An 18,093-nucleotide genomic window follows, 5' to 3' on the forward strand; every position below is an offset into this window, starting at 1 on the left:
CTTGACGTCTTCTCACCTGAGGAAGCCCCCCGGTGCAGGTTGACCTCCCCCGCAACTCCCCCTCCCGCTCGTTTCACCACCTTCACTCCCCTGATGTCGGCCGGACTCAGACGCCGATATGAGGGATTGTGGGTAAAGGCCTGTGGAGATCTGACAGCGGCTGCATCGATGCGTCTCCTCTGGTCAAAGTGGAGAAGTTCATGTTAATATCAGTAGAGTTTGAATAATAAATAAATAATGGGCGGCTCCGGATCAGGTGTAGCGGCGGGTTGTCCACTCACAAGAAAGTTGGTTTTACTTGGACGTTAATATAAAAGACGGAGCTACGCAGACGTCTCCCGTACACGGGATTCAGTCAGCTCTGCATTCACCGAGCTTCCGTTCATATTCCACCTGAGGGAATTTCAGCCAATGGGATCGTGAGAAAAAGTCTTGATTGCGTCGAGAAGCCGTCTGTCGCCTCAGAGAGTTCAGCCGCGTGGACATCAGAGGTGTCTCCTGGGGACTCATCCCACAACAACACACGGCGTGCAACCGAGAACACACACGCGTTTTTTTCATTTGCACTTGTGTAATCACGTATGTTGTGTTTTCTCCGGGGACGTCGTCTAATCTCCAGTAGCGTGACCAAACTTACGCGACCACCAAACTTACACTGCAGGATCAATGGCTATCAGGTCACTGGTGTTGTCATGAGGCCCAAATGAAAATCTGTTGGGGAATCTGCGGACATATTACACAGCTTAGCTCGTGCACTCGTGAGGGCAGCGAGCGTTGATCTGAAGTCACGCGAGGGCGGATCTGCAGCTTATCCTGTTTCCAGTGTATTCTTAATACTGTAAAGCCAAACATACACGAAATGTCCTGAAAATGAGATTAAAAGATCTACGACGCGTCTTTTCTGTGTGAGACTGGAGACGAGCAGCCCGTCAGTCGCAGGCGCTTTTTATAAATACACACATACGGCGTCTTTGTTTAGTGATTCTTCATTAAGATAACAAAATAATAATAATAAGTAGCCTATATCATCATTTCTATAAGTTCATACAAACGTCCTTCTTGCACTGAATCCTGTTTACATCGTGTTGACATAAAGAAATATCTCTTATTGTCTTCAGTTAGAATCAGTTACAAACTTCAGTGATCACGTGCACGAAGGAAGTTCACGTCACGTGTTTAATGAGTTTATGAAACAATGGATCGTCACAGCTCGGAGGACGACGACGTGTCAGACTTTCATTGTGGATTTGAGAAGAATAACAAATGAAGAAAGTCTTTAATTATGGCCCCGAATGAAATTACCGACATTATTCTGACGCTTTTGGCTAAAACGTGTAATAAAGTAATGAGTGTGAAACGCATCAGAGACGTCGCTCTTGTACACACGATTACAGGAGGAGGCCTCAGGGAGGGAGGAGATTGAATCTTTCCTCCATCCATCAAATGTCACGATATCATTAAACTTATCATTTATAAATACAGAATTTGATGTCTCATACGTGCTGGAAAAGAAAGAAGTGAAAGTGAAACACCTGCAGCTGCGATCGGACGATTCCTCCATCGCGTCTTTAAGTTCGCGCGCGTTAATTACAAAGCTCATTGGTCGGCGGTGGAACTCGTCCGGTGTTAACGCAGCATGTCATTAATAAAGAGAGAGAGTGACATGTGAAGGTCTCACATCGTGACCAATTGAAAAGGCATCAATCACCCGAGGCCGTTTCACCTGCTGCTGCACGGAGGAGGTCAAACTGGATCAAGACGACTTCATCTGGATCAATGTGGAGAGCAGACGTGCAGGCGCCTCGTCTTCATCATCAGAAAACGGTATAGTTCCCAGGAGGAACGTAAGTATAGTTGCAAAGAGTTGAAGTTTCTCAAACACAGACACTTTGCAGAAACTACGTAACACGAGAGTTTAAAGCCAGAAAACTCCCTTTTAATTCCTCCTGTATATAAACTTCATTACAGTCAGTGACTGTAAATAAAGATAGAATTCCAGAAATGAACGATTTGAAATTAGAGAACAATGAATGTATCTTGAAGAAAAGAAATCCGGATATAAAAACGACTGATGAGTGACTGAGTGTTACAGATGAATGTAAATCACTTTGCATCCGTCACCACGAGTTAATAATCTCGTCCAAAATCGGTTCTACGTAGAATTCTTCCCAGCATGCACAGCACAATGATTGCGTGCATTCCGAACCTGAAACGTAATGAGAGGAGTGTGCGGACCCCTCCGACCCCTGGAAGCATCATGTAATATGGAGCAGTTCTGGGAAACAAAAGAAGAGGGATCGCAGCTCCGGAGACGTGACGGAGCATCATCATCAATAACCCACCGCTCTGCACTCACTCCTGGATTTCTTGTCTAAACTCGTCATGTATATTTCATCCTCTCGTCCCTCCAGCTCGGGCTGGGTCACTCCCGAGCAGAGCGGCTCAGCAGATGCCTGGAATGGCAGATGAACACAACTTAGGCTCCACATATGCTGCACAATCAGGAGTCGGAGTGATTTATTCATACCAGTGAATAATGTACGCACACTTTTTTGAGCGAGCGGGCTCCGGGTCCGGGTGTGTGCGACTCAGTTCAGCTCACGACAAACCGATGTTCGTGTCACAGGAAATATCAATCACGCTCCTCTGTGGGGGAACGTCCAGCGAGCGCTGACTGAACAGATGCAGACAACAGTTAGCTTGAGTTTTTTTACAGTAACCGCTGCGACGCGGGCTGAGAGAAGACGAGAGCTTTGAGTCCAGGGACAAACGTCTCCGTCCAACATTTTGGAAGGAGTAGAAAATAAAATGTGTTAATCGAGTTTACGCAACAACTTTCATCCATCGTTAAAGTTTTGGATCAGGTTCGTTAGCTGATTTTTTCGACTTTATCTGCTACAGTGAATTTTCAGATATTATAGTACATAGTATAAATATTCTCCTGAATAATACTTTGATAATGAATTCAGTTTTTCTCTGGGTCGGTGTTTTGAAACCTTCGTTTTCTGCTTTATGTTCTACTTCCTGTTTTATTTAGTCAGTTTTGACAGTTCCTGTCTTTTCACTTCCTGGTTCCTGTTCACGCCTGTCACCTGACAACTTCCTGTCCCTGCATGTCCTTCCAGTAAACCCCTTCACACACTGCAGCAGGTTCGCTCCATGTGTTCAAACCCAAACTTTCGGACCCGTCTTTATCCAGACTGGTGTTTCTGGACGTCTGGTTCGCGATCGACTCATCTGGACCGAGAACCCGAGTGTTTGAACTAAACTGTGAGTATCTGTCGTCTCATTGTTCTGCCAGAGAGAATCTTCAGGTTTGGGTTGAAGCTCTCTGTTTAATATTCCTGTGTGTGAGCCGGATGGAGGTAATCGGCACAGAATGAGTTAATTATCTTCCTCCCTCCTCGTCCACGGAGAAGATTGTGATGCTGAATGGTGAATTAGATATCTGAAATGACCGGTGTGATTGTAATGACAGCTCTCTGTAAGAATCATTTCATCTGCCGACATTACTTTGGAAGACGTGATTAATGAAGCACAGCGTCCTTCACTTTCCTCCCCCGCTCTGCCTCTCAGCCGCAGATATACTGATCTGCTGACATTTACTTAAGTTTGGGCTAATGTATTAATTCTAAAGATAATTATTCAATATACTTTTGTCACTGTTGATATAGCTCAGCGTCACCCTGCTCCGAGACGCTCGCTGTGGGCGGAGACCTGCTTCTCCGAGGACGGCCATATGTGAGAAGTAGCACAGGGAGAGAAGCAGAAATGTTTTTCTCGGATACTCAGCGACTCACTCATTCGACTCTGACATAATGGAAACGCTCGACGGAGCCGCACATGTTTAATATCCTGAATATTTAAGCTACGAAATGCGCATTAATATCACGCAGACAAAATCTTCGTTTTTAAAAATGTGTGTGAAGCTCTGCAGGACAGAAACCATCGTTACCCAGGATGGATCCATTACGTTCAGTTATCCTGTGTTACTGTATTTAAATATAATTCTGTTTTCTTCATTGGAACAATTGTTCTTTATTGATTCGTGATATCATCTCATCACACAGCTGTTGTTTATTTCTTATCTAAATAAGTCAGATTTGATTTAATATGATTGGTGCTTCATAGAATGAGGACAAAAAAAACAAAACTCCCCACTCAGGAAATAAGGGAACCTCTAAGGAAAGTAATCAAATATAGAATTAGAAGATACATATAAATAAATACATGGAAGTGTGAACGATAAAAAAAAACAATAATAGAAACTGTGACGCTTCAGTAGTTTGAGTTTTACATGTTTATTTTGAGTAACTGCAGCAGCAACAGTACTGATGTCATATTTATATTAAATATGTAGAAGTACATTCTTTAAATGTTATTTAAAAATGCTCCTGCGGTGACGTAGTTATATACTTAAATAAATCTATCACTGCAGGTCAGACGGTGTGTTTGTGTTTTGACTCTTCAGAATTTGAAATAAGCGTAAATATTCTCGAAGTTCTCGTGAAATTACTTGTTGCATGTCAGACTCGGAGATTGTGCGATCGTTGTTTTCTCAGAAGAGAAAAGGGAAAATATTTTTGCACATAAGAACAATGAGCTTTTTTCTTGGACGTCGTCGTCGTCTTCTTGTCCGGGCCGCGGGGTCGTCTGTCGAATAACACACTCCACCTTTCAACATGTTTGATTTCCAAAACATCTGGTTGAGCTCAACCCAACTGCTCAAACAGGATCCATATGCCTCCGACATTATCTTTATTGTGTCGTGTAATCGTGTAAATGTAAAGCACTGTGGCACATCCCCCCACGGAGCTCGCAGGCAACAGGTGCGAGGGTTAACGTCGATGAGAAATAACTTGGCGGAGGTTTGTGTTTCCTTTCACAATGTGATAAAACGCTTTTGTGGAAGCTCAAAGAATCCGGCAACCTGAAACTCCCACTGAGACGTGAACAGCTGATGAGGTGAAAAGAAAAACCCTCCAGAGTTTCCTGCAGGAACAGAATCATCATCATATCTGGACTGTGGGTTCGGAACAATAAGACATCATCACCTGACAGATGTTCAGGTCAAATATTCTCATTTTCTGAATCCAGTCCTGTGGGATCATATCACAGATGAGCAGTAAATGTTCTTTGAGAGGTTTTCTTTATTTAATGTGTTCCAGTGTTTGTACATTGACAACACGTCCTCATTAGGTTTAATCCAGTTTCCTTCAAATCAAATCAGCTGTTCGTATCATAGAAGTCGTTTTTTATAACAGCGCTAGTATCGGAACGGTGCTAGATACCCTGTGATTGACAGCTAGAAACCTTCCAATGGGTGGAGGTGACAGGTGGCGTCTGCCTGGCTCCACCCACATTCCTCCAAATATGGTTACTTCTGGTTTCAGAAGGACGGCGCTGGACAAAATGTTAAATTTGATGGTTTGACACAGCAGCTCACAAACCACCAGGTGACGTCACGGTGGGTCGACACTTGGTCAGGGCTGGTAAATGCTCCTCCTGCACAAAGCGTGATGAAGATCAGCTTTGAGGAATTTGTTGCATTTAGATTTAAATATTTAGACACAAATAAAAAGTGGTGAAATCACCGGGAGCTGTGGAACAACTTCAAGAATAAGAGCGGGCGTCGGAGGCCTGGACGCAGAATCAGAAATTTCATCCTGACGCCTCGAACAAAGACCCCGAGCATCATCTCCTGTTCGCGTGTCAGTCCACATGAAGAGGAAACAGCAGGAGCGGGATGGCGCCCAAAGAAAGAGGAGCTTCATCACAGCAGCGCGCTCGTCATCCGCCCAGCGACGACAACATCACAGCAGCAAACGCATCGGTGGGGTTGTGTTTTCCGAGGCCATCTTGCACATGTCTTTGTGTCCGCTGTCTCCGAGCTGAGCTGGCCACTGTGTGTGTGTGTGCGTGTGTGTGTGTGAGATAGATACCAGGAGACATGGGGGGGGTTGCATGTGATATTTCAGCAGCTGTTTCCTTTATGCAGCTGCACCACCGCAGACAGGACACTTCAAATCATGCTCATCGCTGCCACCGCTGTGTGTGCGTGGCAGTCCAGAGGGATCTGGTGGAGAGTGGAGGGGCACCCCACATCTATCACTATGGATATGATCAGCACGGAGGAGGCACAGGTTTACTGCAGGTCATGTGTCGGTCTGTGGGAAGTGCGTCAAGGCCTTTTCCTCCATTTATATCCACGATCGAAGCCGTCCAGCTTGAAATGCTTCATGTGGCTTCACGTCATTTGACTCAAACTGGCCCAAAGTGTTTGATGGGGGTCGGAAATCCAACATTTCTCATTTTCACTTTGATTGTGCGGATCGTCGATCCTGATGAATGTTCTGTGGAACTCACCCTCTCTCGGATGAAGGCAGATGAAAACGCTGCTAATTTGTTCACACAATTAGAATCAGAATGTGTAGCTCTGATATTTTGTATTTATGGAAATAATAGTGAGGACGTCGCAAAACCTCTCAACCATCGAGGTGATGAATCTGAAGAGCCAGCGGTGGTGCGACAGAGTTAGGGGCATACAGCTGTTAAAACACATTATCATATCTGCAAATATGAAAGTCCAGGAACGAGGCATCGGAGCCGATCTGCACCAAAACAGTTCTTCCCTGACTCGTCCCACAGGAGGACGTCCGTTCAGTTGTCTTTGTGTTAATGTAGTTTGTGAATTGGTGCTTTACAAATAAAATTTAAAATAACTGTGTACAAACCAACAAACAGAGAGTAAAGACACGAGCTCCTCTATGGAGGTAATTATCTGCATCGTTTAGTACTTTAAATACTCTAAAGGTCATTCCCTCTCTACCACTGGGATTATCTGTATAACAATGCACTTCATTTGCATGTTTTATGTAAATGTTCTCATAGTATATCATAGTAGAAACACTAAATCACTGGGTGTTGAACAATCGCACATCACTTTATCTCTCCGGCTCCAAATGTATGTAGACGAATTGTTCTAAAGGGAAATTAATATCTTTGAATTTCATTAAAAAATAGAAAACAAATGGCTGCAGAGTTTAATTAGAAGGTTTCAGTCGGTTTTAAAAATATATGTAAAATCCATACAGTTTGTTCCTTTTGTGTCAGACGACCTAAAAAAACAGACACCGGTCAAAACTCCACGTCAACGCAGACTTCTCCTGACGACAGCTACACAACCGTCCTTTATTCCCTCATTTATTTTTCATTTAAAGCGGAGGCCACGTTGGCGTGCCCATGAAAAATACAGATTTCACCCTTGTCCAGTTGGGGGAAAAAGATCCAATGAGGCAGAAAGACACATCAACAGGGAGGAGAGGGCAAGAGAGAGGAGAGAGGGGAAAACCACGCAGCGTGTCCTTTGAACCAGTGTCACCCTGCTGGGCGGAGTTTGACATTCAGACCATGCGACAAGGCTCGACCCAGGGTGGACGGCCCCCCTGCAATATTAACTCTCATTTGGAGAGCAGCTGTGGCTATGAGCATGAAACATTGAAGGAAACAGCTGCCATGGATCCAGTGCCATCGCACCACCTCTCGCACTGTCGCATTCAGGCGCCCTCCCCACTGTTCCCTCAAGACTGCATGGAAAAGAACACAAACTGGCTCTTATTCCTCGTGTAATTTCCCCTCTGACTGTGTTCTCTGGCCGCCTGTGTGAGGCGTGAATGGCCTGGGAGACGTCGCCAACATCTGGACGAGAAAGAGAGGCTTTCAAGGCCCCTCTGTCCCGGAGATTCTGTGGTTTGTGTGTTCCAGTGAAATCAGGGAGATGCGTTATTTCAAATGTGTTGGACAAGGACGAAGAGGGGGTTGGACAGACCTGTTTTAAAGAGATGGGTTAAAGCCGAGAGGTTTATTATTTAACTGGAAAAAGTTCTTGTGCAAAGGTTCTAGTTTCATCAGCCTGATTTTACATCACCAGCTAAAAAGGCAGATGAGCACATATTTGATAAACTACTTTGGACCACACAGATTTGACTTTAGGATATTCTAACTAAAGGTAGTAACAATTTCCTGTGTTTGGTCGAAGCAAAAACCTTGATTCAACCTTCTCTTGGTCTCTGGGTCTCTCTGAGGGATGAACGCCGATCAGGAGTTCTTCCTGCAGTTTTGTGGTTTTTCTCCGGATGCTACCACAGACCAGTGACAAACAAATTGGAGTTGGGTTAATTGTCGTGGCTCCAGCTCACCTGTGATGAGTTGTGTGGATAAATAGATGGATACAGAGCTTTTTGTTTTGCCGGCTCATCAGGTCGTAGCATGATTCACACTCACGTGTTGAGGCACCAGCAGTAGCTTTGTTCGTTGAGGTTTATTCCTGTTCCGTCTTGATACTCAGCCTCTCGTTGATTTACACATTCAGGTTGTTCCCTCCTTGATCCTCCGCCCTGCAGAGTCGTTGCCATCACTCCCCGCCTGCCCGTTCCTCCTGAATCCCTCTGAACGCCACAGTGACTCCACTTCACGATCACACGTTCATAAGACACGCTGTATTTTAAAAGACCCTTGCTTTGTGCAGAACCTCCTCAGAGACACATGCTAATTTACTTTAGCTTCAGGACGAGCGGAGGGGGCGAGAGCATTAAAGGTCGTCGGTGATTCCTAGTGACAGGTTGAGAGTAAGAGTGCGGGCGTCTGAACCTGGCTCTCCGCTGGGGCCCGGACCCCCTGGTGTTCTCCTCGTAGCTGTACAAGCTCCTGTCGTCCGTGCGGTGTGTCAGTGACTGATTCAAAGGCAAATGGCTCTGAATAATTGATCGCTCAGGTCACCGTGGCTATGGATTAGACCCGTGTGAACATCTCCCGCTTCCGCTTGTGTGTTTAAGTGTAATTAAAATCAGTTTCTCAGGAAGTGAGAAAGAAACATCGTGTACAACAAGGATGTGAATAAAGAATCCTGCTCATTCCGTGTCAATGAGGCGCCGGCAATTAAGCCGATATTAATTATTCAAGAGTGGAAATAATTGATCGGTGAGGTTGAAGTGGCTGTGCATCGTAATGGCCTGGGCAGTGCCACTTTGACGGGGGACAATTAGCAACGGGGTAATTACGCTCACGGTCAATTTGTAAAACCAGCGTCTCTTAATGCCACGTGTGCACGACGGTGTCGGCAGGCGGCCGCTCACACGTCAGCCCGACACGTTAAAGATCAGTGACGATGGCTCTGGGTTATCTCAGGTGAACCATCAGCTGGAGCTTGTGGGTTTACTGAGCAGCTCCCATGTGAAGATAAAATGATCTCAGATGTTCCTCAGATGATTGAAATGATAATTGACATTTGTTTGTGTGAGTGTCATAAAACAGATGATTTGTTATAATAAATGTATATTTTAATGTTTTACTTCTTTTTAAAGTTCAGGTCTTCTACCATGTTTTAACATTTTCGTTATTTCTCTGAAAACCTGGCATATTTAGCGAACTGATAACAATCTGGTTGCGATCCAAACAAAAATGCGGATCTTGTAGGTTTAATATGTTTTCATAAGGAGACTGTTGGGCCCTGCATTCTGAGGACCACTCTAGTTTCTCTTGTATTTCCTTTAAGCGTTGTTTTGAAAGCTAGCGGCACGATGAGAACCAGCTGCATGAAACTGTGATCGTTGCCATCACAACGATCTGTTGACTGACACCTGCAGCACAACAATGATGCAGATAATAGGCGTCTTTATTTCTAATTGCTTAAAAAGTTCTCAACAAACTAAATCTACTTTATAGTCCATGCAGTTGATTTCATGTGAATCGTCTGGAGAGACTTTCAGTTTTACGTTTGAACATGAAAACATATATGAGTAAGAATCATGATACAAAGAGAAAATGTAGATTTGCCAAAATAAACACAGCAGAGCCAGTTAACTTGAAGTGAGATTTTCATTATGTGTTTGTTTCTGTTGTCGTCTAATACACACTCCCTCTCTCACCCGTCTCATTTCTCTCTCACGATTCATTTCCAATGTGCCCTTTGCAATTAAACCCGGGGTTCCTCACTTAAGACGGACAGGCCAGGGGAGGCGGGTGTCAGCCGAGACCATCAGTCATGCTTGGATGCTGCTGTGTGGCTCCGTGGATGTGATATAAAAAAAAATTAAAAAAAACAGAAAGCCAAAAACAACTGCTGGCACGCACACACACACACACACACACACACACAGTCAATTATCAATGAAATGGCACAACACTATTTCTTCTGTACTGTTTCCCTTTCAGTTCCTTCCTTTTCTCTCTCTCTCTCTCTCTCTCGTCACTGTCTATTCCAGTTCCCCTCCTCCCTCGCTCTGTCTCTCTCTCTCTCTCTCTCTCTCTATCTCTCGTTGCAATTTTAGCACATTAATTGACTCATTATTCTGATTCCTACTCGGGGAGGGGGAAGGGGCCGCTGATTAACAAAGGCAGATGCCCAGTCTCTGTAGAGGAGCTCTGGATCACAGTTGTTTGTCCCATACATTAACATGACTTATTAGAGCAGCTAGTAGCTGCCTGCTGCAACATTAAAACACCTCGGATGATTGAAACGATGACTGACAGCTGGTAACGGCTGATTTGTTGAATATTTATTAATGATTAAGATGATACATTTCCAGTTAAGCCTTGGAAATGAAGGATTAGCTTGGTTTGTCTGTTCTATATCATTGTGTGTTGATACCCAAGCCGAGCGCATCTGGATCCACGGATGCCCCTCGGGACCCGTCAGGTCCAGGTCTGGACGAAAACATCATATCGGGGTTCTGGTCGGTCACGTTGGCCGGGTTTGTTCTTTTTACGCTGCAGATGTCTGTAATGTACCAGGCATCTGAGGAACAGGGTGCGACAAACTCAATGAAGCTGAGCGTGGGTTTGAGTTGGGTTCAGTTAGTTTTCTATCTTGGACTCGGACAGGGTCAGATGGAAAAATGCATCCACGTCCATTTTCATGGGTTTCTGTTGGTGTCTGTAAGTAACAACACAGACGTCTGTAGTTTCTCTCCAACTCTCAAAATCGCTCCTCGGTCGTCTTGCTTGAACTTTTGGCTCCACTGCCCTCCCATGATTTCAGGTGTTTCAGCTGTTCCTTGTTGTCTGTATCCAAAAGCTTTCGTCCAGAACTACAGACGGAATGAACGCAGAGACAGAAAACTTCATCAGTGCTTAATGCTGAGCATAAATACGCCTTAGTGACTATGACTGAAACGAAAAGGTTTAAAGCTCACAGAAATAACAACAGCTGTCGTTAAAAGTAGTTTAACTACGCTCAACCAATACGGGAACTCCCAGTTAAACTTGCCCCCCCTGCCCTCACCCAACCTCCCGCCCCCCCCTCACGTCTCTCTTTATGTGACGCTAGCATAAGATTTTTAGGCCATATCTTCAACCCCATTGTTCCGTGGCGACAGCTCAACATTTAGCCGCCCTGACACGTCCAGTTAGCTACAAGCCCAAAGTTTACCTGACACAGGGTGGCCTACTTATTGTCTCTCGCCCCTCTTCTTCTTCTTCTTCTTCGTCTACACCCCCCCACCCATCGAATGTACCACCATCATCACCGTTCAGTCTCCTCTGCTCTCCCTCCTCAGCCTCACACATCCTATTTGAGAGAATTAGGAGGGAATCAATCATTTGTCGGGGCCTACATGTTGTTAGGGCCGGCCTTCTTAGCAGCCTGGGCATCTATCTACTAATCTACCATCTCCAGTTGGACAGGATGGGGTGGGGCTGCTGGTTTTTAGGGGGGGGGTGGGTGATATCATGTGGCGAGACCAGGAATTCAAAGTGACGCAGGTTGGACCCTTGAGTTTCTCTGACAAACTGACTGCAACACCCCCAGGCTCTTTTTTCCCTCTCCCTTCTTCTCTGTCTGTCCGTCTCAGTCCTCTGATGTCCGCTCCGCCAACGCCACGCTGTTCTGTCATTCAGCGAGACAGGAGGCCGCCGTCATCAGTGTCCCAGCGGCCAATGGCCGCCTCTGGAACACACGGTCGTCTCCGCTGTCTCCGCTATCTGTTCTTCAATCGTCTGATGCTACAGTGGAATTGGAGGATGATCAGTTAAATCAAGGGCTCATCAGTCTGGACTTTCCAAGGCCCAACAGTTCTCTTATGAAAGTGCAATTAAATATGCAAGATCCAGAATTTTATTGGATCCACACCGCCGAGGAGGTTACATGCCCCCCCCCCCCCCCCCCCCCCCCATGTTTGTATGTCAACGATATTACGCAAAAACTAACCAACAGATTTCTTCTGATCACTGGATGGATGAGAAGAGAAAGAACTCGTAAATATTATTTAACCGTTTAATTCTTTAACGTGGTGAGATCAAGATGTTTTTTTACATTTTTACCAATTTCCGGGGGAATAATTAATGGATGTGTCATATTGAGAGGATTTATATCTCTGTGTGTAAAATGTGGTGCAGCTTCTTGAGTTTATGAGACTGTTGGTGGAGGTTTGCATTATTCTGAGTGCTATTAGTTCATTTGTTTTTTTAATGATAGTTTGGTTTATGTTAGCAGAATATTCTTAAACAGGATGAATCTTAAACATAGATCCTGAAATAACCGGTGAGTTGACCCGGTGACCTGGTTAACTGGGGCTGTCACCTCACATTCAGTAACGCAGATATGACGAGCCAACAATAACAAATATAATGAAATGAGATGAACGAAAGATCAAATGCGTCCAGTTGCCGCAGAGCGAGTTCAAAGTGCCTGTAAATCTGTGTTTGTGGTGAAGTCATCGCCGCTCAGCTGTTTAAATAGTTGATTAAGTCCCGTCCAGCTTGCAGACCCGACCCCTGACACCCGCAACATCTGTTTTGTTTGTGTGGGCTGAAAAGCAGTTGCTCTCACACTGCGCAATATGTGCCTTCATAGCAAGGTGACATTAGCTCTGAGAACAACATCCCCGCTCCGATCAGCTGCACACTGGAGCCTCTGCAGAGGTCTGTCTTCATCGTGCCGCCTCGCTCGGACGCCGCTCCGCTACAAGCAGGAGGGAAGGAATTCACCCGCCTGTGTTTTGTTGATGCATTTTGTGTCTGCTGCAAAAACTACAGGGAAGTTAACGGAAAAAAAACAAATGACCACAACACAATCGCTACATTAGTGAGAGACAATGCTGATTACCAAACAAGTGGTCAAGTGAGCTGTCGTTTTTGAAAACAAGCTAGCCGCAGCTTAAAATGTGTTGCTGGTCTATTTGAGGTGTTGCGGTGCAGGTATGTTCTCGTGTACCTGTACCGTAATACCTCAAATAGACCAGCATCACATTTTGAACAGCGGCCAACCCCTTAAACTAACTTTCATGGAAATCAGTTGAGTGTTTGTTTGTGTAGTCCTGCTAACAAACAAACAAATAAACAAACAAACACTCAAATGATTCCATCACAACCTGTGAAACACGTCATCGCTGGATTCCAGCTCGTTACTGTGGCTTCAGATGTTATGTTGCTGCTAACGAGCTAGAATTAGCATGCGCTAATATTTTTGTTTGTGTTTAAGTATAATCTTCCACTGTCACCCCCCCCTCCCCCCCTGTGCTTTATCTAGACTTGCAGATGGTGACCCGCTCTAATAATAGTCACTTAAATAGGACATGACTTTCCAACACACACATATGTCTGTCTCTCTCTCTCTCTCTCTCTCTCTCTCTCTCTCTCTCTCTCTCTCTCTCTCTTTTATTTGGCCCATTTGCTTTCCCTCTGACTTCACGTATTCGACGAGCATCACCCCCCCCCACTTGTCTCTCGCTCTGACGGACGGCCCGCTCATGCACAGCAGCCACGGTGCTGATGCCGGGCATGAAATGAAACGTTCTCTTTATCAACTGCTTGGAATGTCAACAGAGAGCGAGGGGTGAGGGAGGGGAGGAGGAGGAGGAGCGAGGGAGGGAGGGAGGGAGGGAGAAGGAAAGAGACATTCTTTGAAGAGAGGGGGAGAGAGAGAGAGAGAGTAAAGAGGGGGATCTGGAGATGGAGAGATTAACACACATGGCTAAGTAGCCTTGAACCCAGTCAGAGGAGTCACTTGATAACACACACACACACACACACACACACACACACACACACACACACACACACACACACACTGTTGCTTCAGACACTAAAGCTTCTCTCTCCGTCCGCACGGTGGGAGAGAAACCACCATGTAAACATAATGTTATTAATGGAGTCACAGGAGATGATCCCATGCTGCGTCTCCAAACTTCAGTAACGGAATAACTTTAAAAACTTTTGCTTGACCCCATCTCTCAGTTTTCGAGACACAGTTATTAACTCGTGGACGCACTGTGCATTCACATCTGAAGGTTCTGTTTGCTGAGTTGTGAAGTCTTTGTTCGGACTCTGGTTGATGAACAACATTTTGACGCTTCTTTCCAGCATCAGGTGCGAGCGGCAGGTAAATCGTTCAAAATGTTAATAATAAAAACGTCTGTATTAAAAAGTCTGTTCACGAGGATTCAGACACCACGTGTGTCACTGTGCACAATCATACCTGCAACATATGAGTGAGACACAGTTTGTCATCGACACTAAAACAGCAGGTCTGTGGAGTTTCTTCCATTATTGATATTATTATCCTCACTCTGATTTTACTGACTCACTTAATCATTTAACAAAATATGATTTTATTTAGTTTCTCTTCTCATCCGTAACATTTTATTCTTATATTTCTGACCTCATGTTGTGATCTTCAAACTGAATTGTTTCCTATGTTTACCTTCAATTCTTCATTTTAAACTTGTGATGCACTTTGTCACTGTGTTTTAAAATGTGCTACATGAATAGTTAATAATAATAATAGTAGTTATTATTCTTATTATTCTTATTTTTCTTAAAAATGTGGATTTAATTAAAATAAAAACTGGATATGACAGATGTAATTCAAAGATTCTCTGAGGAAACCAGGCTTTAAGCGATTTAACGGATGAAGATAAAACAGAGTTAAAATCTGTGCAACTTTTAAAATTTCCTTGAAGTCTGTTTACTTTGTAGAACAACAGAGCGACTCAGAGACGCAGCTGAACCTGACAATAGTTTCCAGTCTCTGCTTCTTTGCCTCAATCTGATAATTGCTCCATTTCCATCAGTCGGTGGTTTCTGCTAAAAGCAGCTTATCAGAGCAGATTCATTCTCTTGAAGTTTTTTTTTATCTTATGGCTGGAAAAAAAAAAAGCACGAGGCAGATCCTACATATGTCAGAGATTATAATGTATGCTGGAGTAACAGCACGCATGTGTGGAGCGATCCCTGCACTGTGACAGAGCTTTTCTTTCACCGATGAGATTTGACTGTGGAGCCATAGAGCTGCTGCTGTACTGACTCTGACCAAAAGAGGGCTCCCTCAACCTCCGGAGGCCTTCGGGGGGTTTGCAGCTGCAGAGAAAAGGGGGGGAAGGCGGCGCGTGAGCGAGCGAGAGGGTTTATCGGTTGGAAAATGAGAGTGGATGGATCAAATATACTCAAAGTAGACATGCTGAAGAAATGTTGAGGGAGAGAAAATGATGCAGAGCGGGAGAGAACATGCATGTCTGCACAAGCCCCCGCTTAGCATATTGGTTCCCGGTGAGGCTCCCTGTGAGCACAGCACAGTGCTGCTCTGATGGAGCAGCTCCGCCATAAAACTCCATCTTTGCGGCTCCCGCGTGTGATGTGTTTAACGTTGCAGGACAGACGAGCATTTTGTGTTCTCGTGATGAGCAAAACTGGAGATAAGTGTTGCGTCTGTACGCCGCGATACTGTAATAAGACTTTCCGCCTCGACAACCTCAAAAGTCACCTGCAGTAAAAACGCGGCACCCAACGTGCAGAAGTGTTGGAAATCTCGCTCCCACGCCGGCCGTTCCTGATAAATTGGCCGTTCAATGGAGGCCATCACAGAGGTCAACCAGCCGCCATCAGAGCAGTCCAGGTGTTTTAACGGCTCCGCTGTGGGCGACGCCGATCCGACACACCTCACAACCCTGTCGATTGGAATAACGAGGGGGCGGCGTGACAGAACACGTTCCCCCCGCTGATAACTTGTTCCCCCCCGTCGGCGCCGTCCGACAGTAGGAGTTTCCGCTCCGGGGAGAGCACGGCTTTATAATTGTAACCACATCCAATTAAATTTCCAATTCAGACCCCCATTCATCAGGCCAGTGATCAGAGAGGCTGCAGAGCATCTCCTGCAGAGACCTGAGCGGCTGCAGACTCCCAGAGAAGGTTTGACGTTTAACCACAGGGAGGATGTTAGTTCAGAAACAGGAAAGGTAATAATCATCATTTCAGGGCTTTATTCTGTTCAGATTACTCATCCTCTCTTTTTGTTTGTGCTTTTGCTCCAAATTAGAGTTCGCACGAGTCGTTTGTATTAATTTTCATTCCGCATTTCAGAGAACGTGACAGAATAAGTTTTCATCGACTGTTGAACCACAGAGCATCATTAGAAGTTTCTTGCCATGTCACACCAGACAATACAGTAAATGTGAAATGTCTATTTGTTTGATTTATCCATCTCATTACCTCCTGACCATTCGTGACCTTTGTTTAATTGCTTTATTTTCTCGGTGTACCTCCTCAATTGCTCCTGACAACTACTGACGAAACAAAGCTCCAGCAGTTTATTCTTGTTCCACAAAGTTGTGTGATTTGCGAGAAACTCAAATATAAATAAAATCACTTCAGGGGATCCTGACCTCTCGTCTCTAACTACATTTCACATGATGCAATTCTCTCTCATTAGGCCTCTCCTGCCTGTTTAATGCCCTCGACTCTGTGGTGCGATGGAAACTACAACAACAACAACAACTCGGAAAGTCGCTGAAAATGTTGGTTTGTGAGTTGCTGACGTCATCCTTTAAAAAAGTCAAAGTGGCTGCATTCTATTGCATCATCCGTGGAGTTTCATCTCACCAGAGATATTTACCTTCCTCAGGTTTCACCTAAAGGCTGATTCATGCTTCGGCGCGCTGCAATTACACCGCGGAACCATTAGTGGCAGTAGAGTTTCTGTGCTGGTCTGGAGTTGGACCTGATAGATGTTAAAGAACTGCAACGAAGAAAAGAAAGATGTTGTCCATTTTCGCACGGCTCTGCGTGGGTTACATGTCTACGTGTAGGTTACATGTCTACGTGTAGGTTACATGTCTACGTGTAGGTTACATGTCTACGTGTAGGTAACATGTCTACGTGTAGGTTACATGTCTACGTGTAGGCGACGGCGTAACTTCGACGCAGAAGCTTGAATCGGGATGAACTCGACCTTTGATTCTGCGACAGAGGAAATAAAACTCTGCTTTATTACAGAAACATGAGAATTTGATTCAATCTTCTGTCGTACGTCTAAAAACAAGACGACACAAGTAAAAGAGAATAAAAGTGACTTAGCGAACGCTCCGCACATTATTTCAGTGGAGTCCTTCTGTCCGTTACATAAATCATATGCTCACATGGAACAAAGCATCGGGGTGTGAGGACTGAAATGATATTGGGATGTGGTAATAATCATAATCCATCTAATGGATCAGGCAGATTAATCCACACACAGTTACAGTTGAGCTAAGTCCTCATGCAGCTGCCTGTCAAACAATAACACAAATGAAAGTCAGTGTGTTGAGCTACCTTTTTTATTTGTAATCCCCGTGATGAGTGTAAGTGAAGGAGAAAGAGCTTTCTGTCGTTGGACGTAATCTGTCCGTCAGTGTCGCTCGCCCCCGTCGTCTGTGAGGGAATTTCAAGCAGCTTTTATCCAAAGCACCTTATAGCCCGATGCATCCATCACCTCAATCACGGAGGGTTTACTTTCACCTAAACACATTTTAATCACATTTGGACGGTGAATCTTTTAAATGAAAATCAGTTCTGAAATTAAATTGTATTGTAGCTGATAAACCGTATAAAGACAATAAGGAAACCTGCTTCTCCACTGGTCACAAACCCTCAACACTCACCAACATCTGTTTGTTTCCAGTGAGAATAATCATCAGTCGCTCGCAGGTCAAATGACTCAGCAGTGGATTCTGGTTTTTGTCGACATGACACCGGGCGATTGAGACTGTGCACATTGAAGTTAATGAATATTTCCATTCTTCATTTGTCATGAACGTTTGTGCATTTATTGTTTTTACATGTTGT

The 18,093-nt window shown here is 44.7% G+C and overlaps 1 long non-coding RNA gene across 1 annotated transcript in view; it reads left to right on the top strand.

Annotated features, from left to right (window-relative positions):
* The first annotated feature begins 1,998 nt into the window (after positions 1 to 1,998).
* The window catches only part of LOC138407379 (uncharacterized), a 29,546-nt gene continuing 13,451 nt past the window's right edge, over positions 1,999 to 18,093 (top strand). The window contains exon 1 of the long non-coding RNA XR_011240800.1: positions 1,999 to 3,270. This is a non-coding gene — a long non-coding RNA (uncharacterized lncRNA). The remainder of the gene's footprint in view (positions 3,271 to 18,093) is intronic.

The sequence above is a fragment of the Paralichthys olivaceus genome, chromosome 4 (assembly GCF_024713975.1).
Source record: "Paralichthys olivaceus isolate ysfri-2021 chromosome 4, ASM2471397v2, whole genome shotgun sequence".
NCBI classification, from domain to species: Eukaryota; Metazoa; Chordata; class Actinopteri; order Pleuronectiformes; family Paralichthyidae; genus Paralichthys; species Paralichthys olivaceus.